Source organism: Parasteatoda tepidariorum, chromosome 1 (assembly GCF_043381705.1).
Source record: "Parasteatoda tepidariorum isolate YZ-2023 chromosome 1, CAS_Ptep_4.0, whole genome shotgun sequence".
Taxonomy (NCBI): domain Eukaryota; kingdom Metazoa; phylum Arthropoda; class Arachnida; order Araneae; family Theridiidae; genus Parasteatoda; species Parasteatoda tepidariorum.
The window spans coordinates 57,351,188-57,373,568 of record NC_092204.1 but is presented as its reverse complement, the minus strand read 5'-3'; the positions used below and the strand labels follow the sequence as shown (position 1 = coordinate 57,373,568).

At 26.9% G+C, this 22,381-nt stretch overlaps 1 protein-coding gene across 1 annotated transcript in view; it reads left to right on the top strand.

The window, feature by feature from the left end:
• Positions 1–21,574: 21,574 nt before the first annotated feature.
• Positions 21,575–22,381, top strand: part of LOC107441971 (cell adhesion molecule 2) — an 81,235-nt gene continuing 80,428 nt past the window's right edge. The window contains exon 1 of the mRNA XM_016055390.3: positions 21,575–21,828. The gene's annotated coding sequence lies outside the window, so the exon portion shown is untranslated. The remainder of the gene's footprint in view (positions 21,829–22,381) is intronic.

Sequence of the window (22,381 nt, the reverse complement as noted above, 5' to 3'; positions counted from 1 at the left end):
TATTTGCCTTTTCTTGTGTATAAATTGTTTTAGTTAAACTTTTATGAGACTTTTTTTACTGTTAATTATTATCAGTTTACTAACTGAATACTGGTTCTTTGTATGGGGAAAAATAAAAAAGTAAATAATAAATTGGTATTAATCTGCAATAGGCAATCACGAACAAAACTGAAAGGTATCTGCATTTCTCTCTTGAATTCTTCATTATTTAAGTTCCTGCTCTTCATGTCAAGAGTAACAAAAAATAAGTGAGATAACAAACAGATAGATTATAGCTGTTACGAGATATACATCTTAACACTTATATTATATTTTAAAAAAAAAACTTATTCAAGCAAAGTGAAAGGATTTTTCTATTTGAACTGTTATAGTGAGATAAGTCTCGTTAACGAGTATTTATTTTTTCTTATTGTGTCGCACTTTTTGTATTCCTAGTGAAAAAAAATTTTTTCCCCACAGTTGATTAATTTTCAAATCCAGGTAATCATTTATTTCGTTATGATTAACGTATTAAGAAAGTGTTCTTACATTAAGCTATAATAATTATATGATTTATAAACAAAATGTTCTTTGTGCTTGTGGAAAATATAAAATTTTCAATATATTATTGTAAATTCAAACAAACTTGATCATATAGTTTTTGAGGATGGAATGCAATTTAAACAAAAACGAATTTTTTGATATTTTATAAGTCAGACTATTTTACTTGTGTTGTTCTAATTTTCTATTTGGTTATTTAAAATTACATAGTTTGAAACCGTGTAAAAACTTGTTTATTTTAAAATTTTTAATTACTAATTACCACTTTTTATTAAAATTTTTTTACTAATTACCCATTTTTAATTATCACTAGCAAATAATAATGGTAAGTAAATAAAGTAATAAAAATCAATAGTAAAATTTTTTTTTTACACAAAATTGTCTTTCGATAAATGAATTTTATAACTGTGTGCAAATTTTTTTCTAATAATGAAAAATTTACTGATACTTTGAAAACCAAAATGTCCAAGCTTTCGAACTTGTCTCAGATTAAACTATTGGAATCATATTTTACAAATTGCGGCTACTCCCCATATTTGGTGGTCAAAACTCCATTTTCATGGAAGAAAAAGTTATCCTTATTCAAAGAAAGTATGTTTCTGCATCTAATTCCTCAACTATATTAGGAGATATTACTAATTAATTAGCATATTTGAAGTTAATCCTTTAAACCATTGAGATTTTAACTTTGTTTGGAAATGCCTATCATTAGAACTAAAATTTTTATACTTTTTCTTTGGCGAACTGTACAGCGCACAAATTATAAAATGAAACACCTTAATACATTTTGATATATGTGTCTGATATGCCCGTATAAAGGCGCTATTCATAAAGGTTTATTCTTAAATTTGGTTAGAAGCGTGCGTAGACGTTACTTCTTAAGTAACGAACACATTTTTCTGGAATAAACAAACCTTTCTTTTCTAGGATTTGGTTTCTTGACCCTCCAAATATAGGCTGTAGCCGCAACCTAGAAGTATTGTCCCCAGGAAAGTAGAGACAGCTTAGTCTTAATTTCATTTTCTGCGTATTTTATCATGTTTCTAGAACTATTTAAGCGTGTGGAATACTTTTTGAATACAACTATAAAATTCGTTTGTGTAAAGATAATTCAGCATAAAAAAATGATTTTTTATTATGTTGTGTTGTTACTTTTGCCACTTGTTAATACCAGCAAGCCTGCTTGAAAGCAAGCGAATTTTTAAGGCAGAGGATGTTTTAAGGAGAGGGACAATTTTTAATAGTAATTGAACAAAATGTTTTAAGGATTAATGACTTTTTCTCACAATTTTGTATTAAATAGTAATAGTAATTGTTTATTTGAATCGATGCAGGAAATAAATCCAAAATATGTTTTTTTTACTATCATATAATATATGTACTTGCTATATTTATTTGCTATATAGTAACCACTANAGTCATCTGGGTCATATAAATGAGTGGTAGACTTTTGGTAAAGGAGCTTAAATTCATGAAATATTCATGACATTTCCATGTTTTAGGCTAATCACTATGCAGAGGAGATTAATTTTTCTCTAAGAATGCATTAAATTTTTTTTCCTCATGAATAAAATCAAAATTTGTAAAAAAAAAAATTTAAATTAGTGTCTTCCGGCCCCTACTCGCTAAAGCTCGCCAGTCGCCAAAGATTACTATTCAATATTATGCGGTTCGCTTTGTGAACCACGCTTACTCCACTCACTGGCAAGCTGTTAAAAATGTCCTAGCATTTGGCATCAGAGAAAATTGCAGAATAAAGATTTTTTTTCCATCCAAAAGTGAGTATCACAAAAATTACATTTTTCGTAATTGGAACTGTATTCCCTTTTTCTTAAAACTTTCAGTTTCCAAATATTTAGAATAAAATATTTTAACTTTTATTTTAGTTTATATGTAGGCAGTTAAAATCCAAACGCTTTGAATTCTTAGTGATACAGGTTTTATCATTAGTGTTGATTTTGTTAGTTACAATAAAGCAAATCATTTTTCAACCTAGGGGACAATATTTTATCACAGTGTTATTTTTTTACGCTAAATGTGATTTATTATATTTTTGTCAAATAAAAAAAGAGGAAGAATAACTCACTCGATGATAAACGTTTTCAGAAAGGAATTCTCTACATTATTTTATAATATTTAATATTAATTATTGAAATGAGAAAAGTGTTAATTTGTCCTTACTGAGTTATGTGCTTATCAGTTTTAAATCAGTTAACAACTTTTTCAAGACAAACACAATTAAATAATCGTTCGAGGTAATTTATCTTAGTGCAAAATTTCTTTGCTGTTGCATTATCTCCGACAGTTATTGTAGCTATAGCGATTCGATTTCATCAGCATGACAATATTTGTATTTGAAATTAGCTTCCATATTTTAAAATAAAAGTTATTTATATTTTTAATTAACTAAATGAGATTATGTATGTTATATCCTGTGAAAGAAACAAAAAGATTTATATTTTCTAGAATTTATGCTAAATTTTCATAATCGTTCTAAAATTTTTCAAATAAAACTTTTTTACATAACTCAAAATCTGTGCTAAACATAGTTACTTAAATAATTGTTAGCATGATTTAAATCACCATTAAGACATAGAATTACTTCTTACTTTTTTTAAAATTAATTTAGTGTCATTTTATTCGCGTGTTTATAATTTACATAAAATTTGTCAGGGATTGTCCACCACAACAATCACAAACATATCATTTTCTTTATAATTTTTTTAAAAATTTTGTTTTATTTAATTATTATTATTATTATTTAAGACAGAAACCAACATTAAAACAGAGTGTCAGTTTTGTGATTAATCTCAAAATAATTGAATAGTTCTTGTAAATGTAGACTATGATATCAAGCTCGTTTTATAGTACCACTCAAAGAGAGATATCTAAAATTTTCTTATATAATTCTTTTGTCGTTTAGTTTAAATTTTACAGTATTAAGTCAGGCAGTATGTTTGATAAGTTTTAAAAACCATTGGTTTTCGATGCAGTTATCATTTAATGACAAATGCGAACGTGATTTGAAACTTATTGTTTCATAAAGTATCTCATTGTGCTAAGTAGCTCTTGCACAAAAAAGTACTACTACTAAGGACTACTCAGCTTGAAAATGGAAGAGCGCGAAAGCGTCACAAATACAGAAGCATGAGCATCACTACCCTTTCGGTTTTTAAATAAAGATAGGAGAGATGAACTACAGATAGCGTATCAGTGTTCAACTTGTTTGCATTTGAGCATTTAAACTGAATGTAAAGTCGTGCTAAGATGACATCACCTAGAAAGCAGCAAACAATTGTTTTGTGACAAAATGAAGGTTCATTTATCTTCGGATAGGCTACTGTTTATGGCAAGCATTGTCTCTGACAAACGGTTGTGAATAAATAGTGTAAAAAGTTCTCGTCAATTGAGTACCGTACAGTGATATTATGTCTGCCTACCAAGACCCAAATGTAGCAAACACAGTGATCTCCAAATGAAGCTATTGTAGCTATTAATGAACTGATTGTGGTAAATAAAGAGTCACTACATCTCTGTATACTTTGCCTGAAACTGTGGTGCAATCACTTTTTCCTACTAAAAATCGTAATTCTTCGCATTGTTTTGTTCTGGACGAATTTACCTTTGACGCGACTCTTCTCTCAATTTAAATACTCTCATATGAACTGTTTAATTAATTATACATAATTGGCACTTCTCGTAGCTTCCTTTATAATTTTAAGTGATAGAACTAGAATTACTATACAGCTTATTTTATTTAATAACTGGCGTTGAACAGCCAACCCAATTCTGAGTTTACTACTTTCAATGTTCAACTCCATAACTTCGTAATTTTGCCCCAACTCAGAAGACAAGGAAACTTGGAAACAAGGAAAGACTGGATCAAGCATTGGGAAAACTTTCCTTCATGAAGGGCTTTTTGATGGAACAAATCTGTTTTTTCGTTGTATAGAAAGGAAAACCACAAAAACATTCAATGGTTATGCAGATGGCAAGGGGATTCTTATCCATGATCAGTCTACCCCTGAGAATATTCTACATCAGAACGGTAGTCGTTGCGAGCCGAAAAAAGAATTAGTATCAATCACCCACCGCTGGGATTCGAACTTGGGACACCTCATTCGATGGCGAATGCTCTGTTCCACGGCTCAGTATACAGTTTTTTTGTGTATACAGTTTACAGTTTACTATCGCAACAGTTTTTCGTCTGGGAAGTAATTTCATGTTTTTCTCCGCACGAAAAACGTAAAATTTATTAAAATATTTGTTACAGTTTTCTACTCATGTATATATGCCTGAAATATAATGTATATTCATAAAAATAATTTTATTCTTATTCATAACAAAAAAAACTGGATAAAAATAAAATTTTTGATTATCTTTATGACATTCCTTTTCCCTGTGGAATGGAAAGCATGCTTGTGACATTTTAATTGTCATGTTATCAGAAACTTAATACAGAAATTTTATTTGTTTTTCGATCCTTTTTTTTTTTTTTTTTTTTTNTTTTTTTTTTTGAACTACAAATAATGCATTTATTTTAAAAAATATCAAAAGAAGTAATACTTATTTAGTTTTATCAAATTTAAGGACAATGTGTGACGTCATATTTTATTTTTTTATGAAATAATTACAGTTTCTTACCTTTTTAATGAAACTATTATGGTTTTGATGCTATATTTTGCTGTGAAAAATTACTGCCCGCATCTAGTCGATTAATATTTCATTTTAATTAAATGTAATGGTCATCAGAATTTTTAACGGAAATCTTTATTCTAACCTTCAATAATGCTGATTAAAATAATTCTTTACAAGGTTTGAAATATGTTCCATAGAAAAAATTTATGTAACGATTATTTTTCGAGCTTTAAGTCTGTTTTAAAGAACTCTAAGTATCCTTGTTCTTAATTTATCAGTTAGTCAGGGTAATGCATCTTAAAATATGATGTTTTGTTTTAAATTATGAGTAAATATTACTCAAAATAATTTATTTTTATATAAACGTGTAAAAATTCATTTTACATTTATTTAAGATCTAATAAAAACTCTATAGCTGTGAAAGTAAATTAATGATTTGAAATTTTTAAAGAAAGGAATAGACTTGGCTAAGAAAAGTTAGCAGTATATTCTATAAATAAAAGAAAATGTTTATTAGAGCTATGCACTAAATTTGTGACACATTGATTTTATGACTGGATAATATTTGAGATAGTAAGAAAGGTTTTTAAGAACGATGCCAAAAATTAAATAAATAATATAGTTTTTTATCTTTATTAAAATATATTATTAAATTATTCCACGCTACATAAAATTTGACTTTAATAAATTATAAATATATCTCTTGATATTAAAAACTTGCCGTAATTTTGGGTGTTCAACTTAACATTACATTTTGCGCAAAATCTATGAGACGTAGACATTTGAAATTAGGAAGGTGTGTAGAAAAGTGTACAAGAAGTTCGCAAGAAGTATGATTCGATTGTAAGTTCGAGAATAATTAACTGTTAAAATTGTAGTAAATAAAATATGTTCACCGATCTTCCGTCCGTTGGAATGCAACTACAGAGATGAAATTTAATGTGTTAATAAGACCATTTTGTATTTTAATTGTAACAAGAATTTTTTTTTTAGAAATTTCCATTTATTTGAAAATTATTGGAATATTAAGTACTGTTTCGTGGTTCCCCCACCCCAACTTTTTTGCTTTAAATATTGACTATTTTTTCATTGTTAGAATAGAGCATTTATGTTTCTCTAACGAGATCATTATTTCGTTATTTCATAAACTCACTCTCGAGTAGATGTCAATCAAAAGTAGCAACAAAAAAAAAAGAAGAAAAAAAGAGAGAGAGTGAGAGAGATTGCCAGATATAAATCTTATATTTATAGTGAAATTTTAAAATAAATTAAAAAAGAAAACTAAAGAGTGATAAGAACTATTCTCTATTTGAATCGTTATAAATTTCGCAAACGAGTAAAATTACTTCTCATTTACTTCTTCATATTGAATCACGCATTCCCGTTTTCTCTAGGATAAACTATTTTTCAAGTTCAGATGATTATTTTTCAAATCCAGGTAATTGACTATTTCATTTGGATTAATAAAATATTCTTACTTAACAAAATATTCTACTTAAAATTACTAGAGTTACTTAACAAAATGTTCTTACTTAAAGGTATAATAATTGTATATTTTGAAACCAAAATGTTTTGTGTTTTTGTGAAAAATGACGTTTAAGAAGAAATAAACCAGAAGGAATTCGAAACAATTACGAAGTTTGGCGAGCGGAGCCACCTAGTAATGTTAAAAAAAAAAAATTTATAATAATAATTCGAATTTTTTTTTAATATATATAATTATTGACTACTTTAATATGTATAATGAGTGACTATTTAATTTCCTTTGCTCTGAATAAAAATATCAGAAAACATCTTTAAAAAAAAAAGTCTTTTAAGCATTTTTCAATTAAAAAGAATAGAGTTATGAGGCATGAAATCGTTCAATAGATTTTCTAGAACACGTTACATTGAAAATAAATATCATTAAATTTCGTACATTTTAAATGTAATTCGAGAGGTAACGCAATTAAAATCACAAAAAGGGAGATTTTTTCTAGTGTCAGTTGCATTAAATTTTTTGTCATGGGCATTTATACATTTTTTTTGGATCAAACTTTAATAGTTTGTTTTGAAAAAACCTGTAGTTATAAAATAGACTAGAAACTATAAATTTGTTTAAATTTACTATGTGTGTGTGGAATTTTTTAAGTTAAAAAAATATTAAACTGACGTCAGCACTTTTTATTTTTAAAAATGTAGTGCAAAGCATTGGTGTGCTGGTAGAGCTCATGTAGCTCCATATCCAGATATTTCACATTCTTCAATAGTACAATAAGTTAGAAGGATTTTTCTAGGAAAGCTTAGAGAAACGGTTTCTGGTGAGAATAAAGTTTGGTACAAAGGAATTGGTTTTAACAATTACTACTATTTGTAATTTACTGTGAAAATATTTGATTTAAAAAGCAACCTTTTGTGATTAACATTTCTCAAAAACATATGAGATACTTACTTTTTTCTTTCAGTATCTAGTAACATTTGTGATATAACATCTAAAGTTGCAATTTAACTAATATTGTGCCAAAACTGGAACTAAAAAAAAACAGAAGAAAATTTCTTAAGTTATAAGTATGAATATTCCATCATTAATATAGATTAAAAAATGAAAACCAACATACATACGTCCCATCCCATTTATAATGTAGAGTAACTCATTGATCACTATTTGAAAATTATATGTTCCGCCATAATTTTTTACTGCTTAAATCCTTAAATTCAATTAAGTTGAATCCCATTTTTACCCTCATAACAGGGCCCTATTATCGTACGGGTCTACGAGGCCTGGGCCCTGGCCGCAGTATCTAAAGAGGCACTAAATGTCAGATGATTTTTTTTTTCGCAGTATTTTTTATTCTTTCGTTAATAATTAATAAATTTTTGCTATGCATGCTTCTGCATTTTGCAATAGATTATTAGTTTGGATTATTATTGATTATTCTAATGAACAATAATTTTTCAGTTTCTATGCTTATGGTACGTTTTTATACGAATAATGTCATTAGAATTCGATATTCTTTCCTATTTTTAAAAAAATACTATTCGTATTTAATTAAAGATTCATAATTTACAATTTATTTATTACAGAAAGAGTTAATATTTAAAAAAATTTTTTATAAGATTTTGTAATTTTTCATAAGAGCGTGACTTTTTTTAATTGATAATTTTTGATATAGAAAATTAAAAACGGAACTTTTCTAAAAGAAGTACAAAATTGAAGTTCAGACCCTAAGCCCAAGCTCACCTTAAAGCATTTTATGAGCTGTCCCTGATCATAAAAAATAAATAATAATTGTTTCTTAATTAAATAAATCTTTGAATAATTATCCTATACATACCCCATATCTTTCATAATAATCATCTATCATAATATAATATATAATTTGTATCCGAGACGTGGGGACTTAGGGGATAGGGCGTTTTGCCTTCCAAGGAGGTGAACCGGGTTCGAATCCCAAAGATGGCTGGTTGATACGAATTCCACATCCGACTTACACCGACCACAGTGCTGATGGAAAATATCCTCTGTGATAGACAGATTATGGGTTAAAGTCCTCTTCCTGTCAGGCTAACCATGTGAGGTTTCCGTGGTTTTTCTCTCCATGCAACGCAAATGTTGGTTAGTTCCATCAAAAAGTCCTCCGCGAAGGCAAATTTCTCCTAGTACTCGATTCAGGAGTTCCCCTGTCTTCTGAATTGGATTCAAAACTGCAAGTCTACAGAGTTGAACATTAGTAGTCGTAAATTAAAAAAATTGGGCTGGCTGTTTAACAACGGTTGTTAAATAAAATTTATTTTGTAGCTTAAATTCGTACCATAGAACTCCGTGAGTACTAGAATTCTATATTTTGATTAGAGTTAAGATGATATTAGAATAAGTTGATATATTTTCTTTAAGATTTAATCAATGGTGTGACAATTTCTAGTTTTATAAGATCCTTGAGAAAGATAAAATAAATTTTAATGTGTGACTTTTCTCATTAAACAAAATACTATTTCTTTCATTGCTTAAAGAAATAAGTTAATCCTTTAACATAGATTTAGAATTTTAATTTTACCAGGCTTAATAAGTTTTTATAATATTATTATAAGTAATGATATTTATTATGGCTTACATATAATTTTAAAACATTTCTTAACGCATTGTTTGATTACTCGTCCTTAATTATTGACCAATTGGTTTTAATTTTTATTTTAGTAATCTAAAGTTTGCACAAAATAGTATGAGAATTTTGAGGTTAAAAAAGGTACAAATTTAATTTAAATTTAAAACTATTACATGATTTGGGCGTCATTAATTATTGCACATGCTGTAGTTTTTATATATTTTAAATAATCTGAAGTTTACACGATGTTCCTTTTTAAAAAAAAAGAAACTCTAGATTAAGAAATGTATACAAATATTTGTAGGAAATTCTACACATAATTTTAAATATATTGTTCGATAAGTTGTCCTTAATTATTACACAGAGAAATTGATTATTACCCACCGTAAAATCTAATTTTATGGTAAAACTCTATGGAACAAAAATGTTATATACTTTAACTTTTACGTTAATATTTACTGTAAAATCACTGTAATTAAATAAATATTTCTGTAAAAATTGCGGTATAAAATTTTAGGGTAAAAAGGAATTTTACAGAGTTCTACACTCAGGGAGCCAGTACTGTTACCGTAATTTGATCTGAAATTTTTTACAGTGCACATGCTGCCGTTTTAATATCTTTTGAATAATCTGAAGCTTACACACACTATCTTTTTTTTTTAAAAAAATTTTAAACTAAGAGAGCTACATACATTATTTCAGGGAAATTTCGCATAATTTTAAAACATTCCTAAATATATTGTTCGATTAGGAGACATTAATTATTCCACATGCTGCAATTTTAATCTCTTTTTAATAATCTAATGTTTACATTCATTATTTTTTCTAAAAGAAATTCAAAGTTACGAAAAAAACATAAATCTCTATAAGAAATTTTTATTTTTCATCCATTATTTTTAAAAATAAATGGAATTAGTTTATATTTATAAACACAATTGCGTATTAGTAATCTTAGACACTCCTCTTAACTTATGCAGGAAGAGGAAGAAAAAAAGTAGATTCCTTTATTTTTTAATTTTATCGGCTATTGCTTATAGTTCCTACAAAAAATAACTTTTATCTCAATGCATTAAACTACTTATGTTTTAGTTACCCCACTAAAAAATCAGTCGTCTTTGACAAATTTAAATTTGAAAATTAAAATTAATGTAGAGAACTAATTTTTTAAAATAGTTTTTAACTTTCCCTATAAAGTATCAATAATTAATATTTTCAGTTATATATTGTGAAATGGAAAGGATTAGAGTACATTAACTAAATTATGAAACTGTATTAATTTGAATGTTTTTCAAAAAAAGTAAAACCCCTACTTGAAAAATATATCTATGTATTTTTTGAAAACTATATTTTGGAGAAAGTATTTTCTTTAAGATATTACATATACTAAAACAGTTTTAATATTTCAGAATTTAAGACTTTTTTTTAATTGAAGAAAAAACCGAAGTTACTTTTTACCTTTCTAAAATTAATATTGTTTAATGACTTTTTGTCAGAACATAAATCATTTTCCACTCTTATTAATACACTAAAGGGAGAGTATTCTTTAAAAAAAAAGAGTACATTGTTGAAAATTTGCTTCTATGAACGTTTGCTTTGTAACTTATGCTAGACAATATGCAACGCAAGTAACAAATTCAAAACTTCCAAGTATGCGAAAGTTTTGTGCGACTTTCTCAACTCTACCTCAAAAATATTGTCCAAGAAACTTTAATTTATCTTTCCCTTTGTTTCGCTTTTTCTTTTATCTTTAAGTCATGGCGACAAGAACCATTAATCTCAAAATATTGCAGACAAAGCATTTTTCTTGGACAGTAAAATAGATTCTCCCATCATAATGTTTTAATAAAAGTAGTTAGTCGATGCCGAAGGATAGGCGATGAATTGGATGTATATGAATACATTTAATTTTTATAAAAATATCACAACCTAACTTTTAAATAAACATGAAAGCATAACTACTTGGGACACATTTACAAATTTTCAAATAACAACCCTCTGAGATGTTTCTGTAAAATTCGAAGAGTTGGCTTTTAAACCAACATGTCGCACTTACAATTTACGTTGAAAAAAATAACTAGGTTAAAAAAATTAAATAAATAGACTTTCAAATTGTTCTCATCTGCCAGTATTAAGGTGACTCTCTAACCATGAAAACTGCACACAGAAAATAGGACTATCTAATTAAAAATTAGTTATTTTCTAGTTCCCGAGTAAATAAAAAAGTTTAATAGGAAAATAATTAGAAGATGATGTCTAGTTTAAACAGTAGAAGTTTACCTATTCTCTGAGAATAGTTTAGGTGACTATCAAAATGAATGAGAAGAAAAAAAAAGGAGATTATCATTACTATCTAACAAAATAGACAATGTCTCCTACGTATTTTTCTAAAAAATTTTTTAGCTTTATTTATTTACGTTGAATTAAATAAGATTAAAACCAATTTGATAGGACTGATGGTTTAGGGCTTTAGTATATGTTGCGCATGAAAATAATTTTTTTTGACTTATACCCTTTTATGTGTTAAACTTTTTGATTTAGTGACTGAGATATTGTTTCCTGTGAAACTTTTTGCAATAAATCAAGATATCAGTAAGAAATCGATAGTACAAGTAGATAAGAAGTGATAAAAGTTTTGTGAATAAAAAGAATTTTTGTTACCAATTTACACGTCTGAAGTTGCTATTAAGACCAATGAGGTAATGTGTCCAGTATAATTGAATGAGACTAAGCTTAAGTCAATAGAACTAATGGTTTTAAAATAATAAAGGTTTTATGCGCAAATAGGTACAACTTAAAAAATGCAAACAGGCTAACCATGGGATGTTTACGTGGTTTTAAACCTCATCCAATGCAAATGCGGGTTTGGACCATCAAAACACCCTCACGCGAAATCTAGTTTGTCTCAATGCTTGATAATGGAGTTTTCTTGTCTTCTGAGTAGAGTACACAGTTTCAAAGTTGATGGTTGCAAACTCCAGAATAGGTCGGCTGTTTGACACCGGTTACAAAAAATAAATAAGTAAAAAAATAAAAAATATTGGAAATGATTTTTGTAATGATAAGGCTTTTAAAAATAGATTTTTTTAAAAATAAAAAAAACGTCGTTCATCTTTAAAAAAATCACGCATCTGTATCACGCATGTGCATACTGTGCAAAATTTACGCATGTTATTACAAATAAAAAAAGAAACTTTTTTGAAAAATAAAAAACGTTGTTCGTCTTTTAAAAAATTACGTTTCAAAACTAACTATAAAAATTACGCATGCAATATCAAAAGTAAAAAAAAAAGAATAAATAAAAATAAAAATAAAAAAGCAAGAATTATTCCAGCTGAACAAATCAAGAAACATATTTCAATGTCTCAGTCATTCTTACAAACGTACGACAACATGTTTTTGGTTTGCTTTTAAAATTTCCACCCGATCGATGTGTCCAAAACCTTCACGAGGGCAATCCATTCTCTTAAAACTCAACACAAGTTTTTGGGAAGTTCTTACAAATTAGTAGGAGCAAAAATTTAATAACTTATTTTTTTTATTTATTTTTTATTTTCCTCATATCCACTGGACAAGAAAACATTAAATGCATGTTAAAGAACAGAATAAAAAAAAGCGCATATCATGGAAAAGCAGATGCCACCAAGAACCATTAAGCGAGCAAGTATCATAAAAAGTTATGAATAAAAGATAAAACTCAATTTCTCAATTTCGTGTGTGTATTTTGATATCTTAATTACTGTCTTGGGAAATGCTGTTTTTGCGTGTCTCATATTTGTCCTGATATACGCAGCAAATGTTCCGTACCGGGATTGCGTACGTAAGTACATTAAGAGAGATATGCTGCATGAATTTTAAAAAAATTCAATGATCCAAACTTGTTTCTTTTTTTTCTGCTTTTGCTTAATTGAGTTTTTAGTACAAGTTGAACTGGTTGTCGTATATGAGTTGTTAGTATATAAAGAGATCCATCACGATTATCCTTAGCTTCAAACATTTAAGGTACTTTATTTTTAAACATGCAGCGCATGTTTAGATAAGTACATTAGAGTTATTTTCCCTGCACTTTTCCTACTTTTTCGCTCTGAACTCTTACTATCGTGCAATCGTGCTTGCATCTTCAATACGGTGCCGAGTTGGACAATATTGTAGTGCAAATTAAATTATTTGTAACTTAATTACAAATAACTACGATTCAGCTTGAACGTAGAAAAAATGGTTTATAATTTAACGCGTTTTTAAGTTTTTAGAAACCTTGAACGATGATATGGTTCAAGGTTTCAATAGTATAGTTTTTCTGAGATTTTTGTTGATTTTTCAGTTTTTAGTATCCAATTTATATAAACGTTAGTTGCTTAGTAAGATTTTTTGATATATCTTACATCATTGAAATGTTTGTGTTGAAAGTCGAAAAAAATATTCCAATTAGCCACATTAAACATTTTTATGGTACATATCACTAAGAAATAATTTATTCCCTTATGGTGGGAATAATATTTTAAGATTACCCCATATACACTATACACACATCCAATGTCTAATCTAGTTTCTTCTTAGGTTACGTTTCGACTGCTGATATCGTTACACTTGCTACAGTTAGTTAGAGATTTCCTATTATTTTAAATTTGTGGTTAGGTTTAGATAAATTAAAATGTCTTAAATTATTGGAGTTGCTTAACCCGCTCAGAACCATGATCAAATATATAAGTGATTATTCCATTCCGTCTTCACGTTATCATATCTTGAAGGAGTGTTCTTGACTACAGCGACCCACTATCACACGGACGTTATAGCAGTTTGCTAATCTCTAACTACATTTCATATTAATATGTATACGCACTTGTTAGTACGAATATTCTCGGAGCATGTGGGCTACGAAAAGTGCTTCGTTATCCCTTCGCAGGTGCTGAATGGGTTAAATTATTTTTCCTTACATATAGCTCTTAGAACAGATATCATTTTTATAAGACCCAATCCTAAATTAATTTGACATTGTTATTGGTTAATTTAAATAACTATTTATAGCACAGTTCGACTCATTTCAGAATATGGTTGCTTGCAATTAAAAATATACTAATCCGAAAAAGTTTATCAAACCATGAGACAACGCATTGAAATTTTTTCAAATTCATATTTATTCAAATTAATCTTTATTCAAAAAAATATTTACTGTTGCAATATTGTTTAATAATAAAACGTATTTAATTCTACTGATCTACAACTCAGGGATAAAACTGTTTTTATAACAGATAAATTCAATACACCACTTAATTTTGCAAAAACTAGCAATCAAAATTGATATATATTATAAATATTATTATAATGTAGAATTCTTATTATATATTATAATCATATTAAGAATTATTATAATATAGACTATTTAAATTCTTACAAGACCAAGTTCAAACTTTCTACCTATCTGTCTCGTTATTTCAAATAACTCACTAATCTAACTTTTTGAAGTTTACCGCATAATGCTGAAATGAACAATCTCATACATCATTACATTATTTTAAATAATTTAAAGCACACTTGGTTTGTTCGCTGCTTTATCCGTTCATTACTTAATAAATAAAAATATATCTTCCATTTTGTTTGTAGTATTCATTAGTATTATGATTATATTCTTCTTTCATATTATTTCTTTACAAAGGAAGAAAAATTCACTTAAATGAGCACAAGTTAGCAAAGAATGTGTGAGCATCAATGACTAAAGACTGAATGGTATCACATATTTTCTTTTCTAAAAAAACGAATCGCGAAGCCTGGAGAACATCGTGGAATTTATAACTGTCATAGAGAATAAATTTAATTATTTTCTTTTGTGAGATAGTTTCAGAAGTTTTCTGATTAAACGGCAGAAATAAATCTTTGAATGTGAATGTTTTCTAATGAATAAATTTTGCAATTACTTTAACATTTGTGTTTATTTCTAAGAGTCTTAATTAGAAAGAAGGGATTTTTGAAAACTCTCTGAGGAGATAGTTTTATTTTATTAACACAGCAGTTTTCCTTACTCATGAATCACAGTTGATTGTACCTTACACATAAAATTGTAAAGTGTTCTTACAAAAGTATGCAAAAGTACTTATAACGAATTGTTATGAGATTGCTATTTCTACATTTATAAGTAGGTAAATATAAATAGTAAAATTATAAATTACTTTTTTCAAATCGATTAAAAAGGAAGAAATAATTTTGTTTTGGACAGGCCTAAAATCAAGAAGGTCATGTTTGTCACTTGTGAAAGTGACTAACAAAAGTAAAGTCACTTCTGAAAGAGACGTAATTTTTGGTGTTGATAAGAGTTTATTACGAAAGTGACGGGACCTACAATTTTCATTTTAGATCAGATAGAAATAAATTTATTTTCCCCATCTTTAGTCTACATGCAAAACATTGCTTTTAAAATGTTTATTTTACTAATTTTCTAATTTAAGCTTTGTGTCTGGTATCTAGATTATCTCGAAATGTATAGTATGCCGTGGTTTGGTTGGTGATTTGCCGATTTTAGCTAATTTGATCTTTAAAATAAACCACAGGTGAGTATAGGAAAAATTATGGTAAAATTACAGTATTGTATATTAATGACATTGCAATTTTAAAAAAACATAATTCTGGTAATAAAAACCAAAATACGCGGTATTTAAATCATTAATTTGACAATTTTTCCGGTTAACCATTTACCGAAAATTCTAGTTTTCAAAATTATGGTTCTTATTACCACATATTTAGTAAAAAATAAAAAAACTGAAAAGTAAATTTAATCGAATAAATGGTTTTAATGCTCTAAGGTATCGCGTTGATATTTTACCCTATTTACTGAATTTTATCACATGTTACAAAACCATAATTTTTTGTTAATTTCACCAAAATTATTACCAACGCGCTTCAGTAAAAATTAGCGAGTGTTTTCGATCTTTCCATAGAACCAGAAAAGCGGTAAATTTTTCCATATTCTGGTAGTTTTAATAATATTTTTTCTCAGTGTGTGTATTTGATTTAAGATTAATAACTTTGAGCTTAAATCTATTTCGGAAGCTGATACATCTCAAAATCTAATAACATTACTGAACCTTTTGAAATGAAACAACCGAAAATAATATTGTTTTGAAATAAAAAGATTTCGAATTAACCAATTTTTGGTAATTAAAGACAAACTGGAATAGAACTGGGCAACGACATTCATAAATAAGGATATTGAAATTGATGGCTTTCACCTTATTACCCTTTCTTGAAATTATTCATTCAAGTTTTTGGGTATATATATTTTTTCCGAATCTTCTTCCATGCTGATAATGACAAGCTATTATAGAGATCCTCAGTTATTCTATTAATTATACCGCTTCTTGTTAAGATTAAATGCTCGAAACAAGTCATTTCAAATTTAATGGAATAAATTTGTATGAAATAACATTTAATTATGAAAACTACTCATTATTCTATCAATATTATTTTTGTATTTAGCTCAAGTTTAATTTTTAACAGATTTAATAAAGTTTGTGAGCATAATGACACAATATAAAATCGATGATGAATGAAATAAATATGAACAGAAACTTCACGTTTAATGTGCTGCTCCGTAAATTGTTAATCAATATTCCTTTTCATTCCTTTTCAAATGGATGTTGTAAAATACATCATTAATTTATAATTATACAATTAAATTTTCAAATTTGCTTTAATGTATTTAATAATAAACGATCAGCAAATGATTTATTCTCCCTAAATCTTTTCACGATTTGAAATATTAAATTTTGTGTTTAATCATAATGGATATGGGGGACATCCATAAATTACGTAATCAAACTTGGGCAAATCTCTAAAAAATCAAACGAAAACACGATAGGGGCGTGACTTTTCCCTTAAGACAAGACCAGCATATTTTATTTTAAAAAATATTTCTGTTAAACATTTTGTGAAAAAGTGCGAGATTTAATTGTGAATATAGAAAAATATTCTAAAAGGTCTCATGACCAATGATATAAAGGGAGGGTGGAGGAGGACAAGAGGTTCTGAAATGATGCAAAAAGGAGATCGCACGTCTTTTTTTAACTATCTCATTTGTCTTTCATGCTTAAGAATATACAAATTTTAGCAATTTCTGCGTGAAGAATTAAAATATCGATGTTATTTTTTTTTCAGAAATAAAAGATTGTTTTATACTGCTGTCCAGAAAAATTATTTTGTTTTGTTTGTTCGGAATAATTATTAATTTTTTTTTTAATATTACATAAAAAAGAGCAGAGATCTTATTAATGTTTTTAGCACTAATAAGGAAAATAATGATTAATAGGTAGATACTGTAGATAGAGCAGTATAACCTAAAATATATTACTGCAGTACATTAATGCAGTTTTATAAATATATTATAATGATGATGACATATTGTATTTGAATTATGTTATCTTCTCTATGTTTTCAAAAATTATTTATGTTTTATTGAAATGACACTATTAATATTTATTAAAAGATAAGTAAAAAACTCAAAATAAAAATAATTATTAAATAAGCAGAATTTTAGAGCAATGTTACTTTATTGGATACTAGAGGTCACTTAAAAAAGTGATTAAAATTTAGAAAGATAGTAACAAAATTTCAAATTTATTTTAAATCCTAAGTCAGTTTAAAGTTTGTCAGGTCTTATTAATTTCAAGATTTATTAAAAAAAACATTTCTTTTGAAAAGGAGAACGATATTTGTCCAAACAAAGATATCTTTGCTTTTAAAACTGTATTCGCTATTCTGTATTTATTACTTCTTTTCATCTATCAAGATTAATAGTATTGCCCATATGACTTTTGGTCAGAAGCAACTACCTTAATTAGTATGTTAATCAAAGTAATGTTAATCAAACTAAATATTAATTAGGATTTGATCTGTTTACTCATTTTATACTATTTTAATAAAATGAAATAAATCAGTTTTAATGTAAACAAGAAGTTAATTTTTCCTGATCTAAGTTTTAATTCCTTTTGCTTTGACTTTTAACTCTAAGAGGTGGAAATGTGCAATTATTTAATTTTAAAAAATGAAATTGAAAGTTAGTGTTAGATAAACTACAATCATATGCTATATCACTAAGCTCTTTTAATAAAATTATTAACTTTTTGCATCTTATTTTCCATTATTTAGGGACAATGTCAAATATTTCTAATTGTTTTTTTCTTCTTTTCTTTTAGTATAACGTATGTAAAAAAAAAATCGAAATAGTATTTCTGGTCCCTACATAAAACTAACGAAATATCTGCTCTTCGTGATAAAGAAAGAAAATAAACAATAAATCAGTACTGAGGGAAATCATGCAAATAACTGAAAGTTATGTTTTGAGTTGGAAAAAAATCTGAAATAATTCCTTTTTCATTTCCTTTTTATTTATAATTATCTGTTGCTCTTTAGGTGGCTTTAGGTTATTGGGATAACCGAAAAAGGCGTTAAAATTTCATAATATCAAGACTAAATTTAGTATCATTTTGCATAATGCTGTTGCACGAGTACAAATAATTTTCTCCAATACTTATCCTTTGTTTTATATTGAAACTGTACAGTACTGATACCGTTTTAATAGGTACCAAATAAACTAATATAATACTTTGCTATTATATAGTGTATTTGTTACATATTGAAACTGCATTAATATTCATAATGCCATTAGCTCCTATTTACAAAATTAATTAAGCATCATTGGCCTCAATTATGTCATGGCAATTTTGATGTTTTTCCAAAAGAAAATAGTAACATCTTTCCGTTACTTTTGCTTTTTAAAGCATAGTTTTTTTTTACTTCAATTATTACCTACTACTAAAACTAACTAAGCATGATTGGCGTCAATGATAATTTGGTAATTTTGTATGCTTTTGCTGTCGAATCAATAACATTTCTCCATTAATTTTACTCATCCATGCATAATGTTTTTTTCATCCAAATTCCGTTGATTTTAAGTTATTTAGTTTTATAGAAACACGTTTTCTAGCTCTATTTGAAAAAAAAAGTCAGATTAAAAAAATATTATTATACAGTTTTCATTGCCTTTAACTAATCACTAAATTAAGAAAACTAACATTAACAAGTAAGCATTAAAAAGCAAACATTATTTCCTGTTCGGCTTTTAACAGTATAAAATGCAAGTTTTTGAATTGAATGTTTGTGTTTTGAAAGGAAATGAATTATAACATAATGCCGAAAATAGGCATGAGTTGTTTTTTAAGTACAGTAAAACTTGTGTAAGTTGACCACTTGTGGTGCATTGTTTTAGTGGTCAACTTAGACAAGTGGTCAACTTATAGAGGGGGTGGGTCATTGTTTACTTTTTCGTTTCCTATATCATGTTGCTATATATTAAATTTTTTTTTTACTTGACTTAAAAATTTTATTCAGAAAATATGCAAATGAATATCTTAAGAAATGTGTTTAAACCTGAATGAACTTCAATTTGATACATATAATTCTAATATTTAACTAATTTTTTTTTAAAAAATTATTTCGTTAGTTATGCATGTGAAGTGTTTAATAAATATAATTTCTTAAAACATCAGAACACGAAAACATGTAATTTGAAAACTTTAACAAAATAAAATTATTTGAACACTTTAAAATTTATTTACTACCCTTAAAGATCAGAGACCATAAATAAAGGATCAAAGCATATTTCAGAGCATTCATTTATTCAAATGCTCACTAATGCGACTGGAAGAGCAACTTTTCAACTAACATACCTGTTTTCAATGAACGGATGAAAGAAATGGTCAAAAGCTGACCCCTTACAGTTTCCCCTGATGGTCAACTCGCAGAAGGATTTAGATTAGCTTTTTACACTATTTCACCAAATAAGTGAAATTTTAACACACATTGCCAAAATGACAGAAAATGTTCTGAATTTTTTTTTCTGGTCAACTTATGAGGGTTTTAGAATAGAATTCCATAATACTCCTAGACAAAATTGACTTATTTCAGTGGTCAACATACAAGATAGACAGGTGGTCAAGTTACGAAGGTTTTGCTTCTTTATATTGTATAGGAAAAATTCCGTTCTTGATAATTGAGGTCAACTTATGCAGGTGCCCAACTTACAAGGGTGGTCAACTTGGCAGGTTTCACTGTATCTTGAGATTAAAGATATTTAAATATATTATTTAGATAGGTAGAAAATCATTTCAGAAGTGAAAATACATTCCCCATGCATTTTTGTGCAATTTTTGCTAGGAAACGCACTTAACTACTGCTTTAAAACATATATTTAATTTCCAAACACATCAATAAAATTAATTTTTTATTTTAATAACACATTTTTACATAAATAATATAGCATACATGTTATCAATTTAACTTCAAATTTAATAGCTATCATGAAAAATTTAAAAAAAATTATCATAGCAATTATTGCTCTTATTTCAAAAAATTTAGTTCACTTTTTTGTATTTATACTAATATATTAATTTTATTTTTGAAAGTAAATTGGCTTTATTGATTTAAAAATTTATATACTAGATAATTTACTAAACATTTAATTTAAAACAAAAATGTTTTTTTTTACATAATCTTCAGAAATATTTTTAAAAAAAGCTGTTTTTTCACCTTAAGGTAAAAAAACAGTTTTAAACTAATTCTTAATTCTTAAACTTAAAGCTTAATTCTTAATGTAGTTTTTAAAATTTATTTGTTCTTTGGTTATTTACTCAACAAATACATTTATTTCATAAAATCGTTAAATTTCAATCGAACTACAAAGTTTCATACTTTTTAACAAAAATTAAAATGTTATAGTTAAAATAGTCAGAAAAGGACTATTGCAAGTATAATCATTATTTTTTTTTAAAAAAAGAAAGATTTTATTTGTATTTAATCTAAGAAATCCATTTTTAAAAGGAAATTAGTTTTGAAAATTTAAGATTTAGATAATTTTATTAAACATACAAAACATAAATATAATAATAAGTTTTTTATTAATCTACAGAAGCATCTTTTTTTTAAAAAAAGCTACAACTTAGATAACTAAAAAGACTAAGATAAGGAAAAAGTTTCAAACCAATGATATTTCTTAAAAATTAAATCTTGTTACAGTTTATGTTCATCATTTATTTCAAACGATCATTAAATTTCCATCCAACTTTAAATTTAATTTTTATCAAAAATACCAGACATTTAATTTCCCATTAAATATTTATCGAGCTTCGACACAGTTATCTAACAAAAAATATTTCTTTTTTGATATGGGACGCTTATAGTTCAGAAATGAATTTTTAAACGAATAAAAAAAAGCAGCGAAATATGTTTCAGCGCTCCCAACGTTCAGAATCGATGCATTTCGTCTAGTGACTACAGAACTCGTGAACCTTTCTAGGAGAGAAGTAGGTTCCTCTTTCCCTTTGAGGACTATGCGAATTTCAATCGGGGAATAAACTCGTGCTTCGATATTAATGTTAGAATTGCACGTCACAATTTTTTTTTCATTTGTTCGGTGAAAAGAAAAATCATTATTTTTTGGAATAAAAAAATTCCGAATTCTGATTTGGGAGTTGACATTTCTTTGGAAAGACACTGAAAAAAAGTTCTTGCCGTTTTATGATGTAATGTAAGTAGTTTTGGGTTTTGTTCACACGTAGAACTTTAAATAGTTATTTATTTTTTAATTTATTTTTAAATTTTTGTTGATTTTATTTCCGTTTTAGATATATAAAAAAAAATCAAGAAATTATATTGCATTATTAATTTTTGAATTATTCTTGCAAATAAATTTTTTGCCCCTCAGCAAGTTTAATCCAAAACTTTTTAACTGCTGCTTATTACTCAAAATGTTTTATTGCACTATTCAAACCAACTACTGTAGCTAAAAAAATCACTCATTTTAAAAAACGTAGAACTTTAAATAAAATTGATTTATTCTTAAATTTTTGTTGATTTCTTTTTTATTATAAATATTAAAAAAATCAAGAAATTATTGCATTATTAATTTTCTAATCATTCTTGCAAAGAAATTTTTTGTACCTCAGAAAAGTTTAGTACGAAACTTTTTAATTGCTGCTTATTACTCAAAATGTTTTATTGCACTACTCAAACCAACTACTCTAGCTAAAAAAATCACTCATTTTATCTTATTATTATTATTTAACTACTTTGTAAAACTA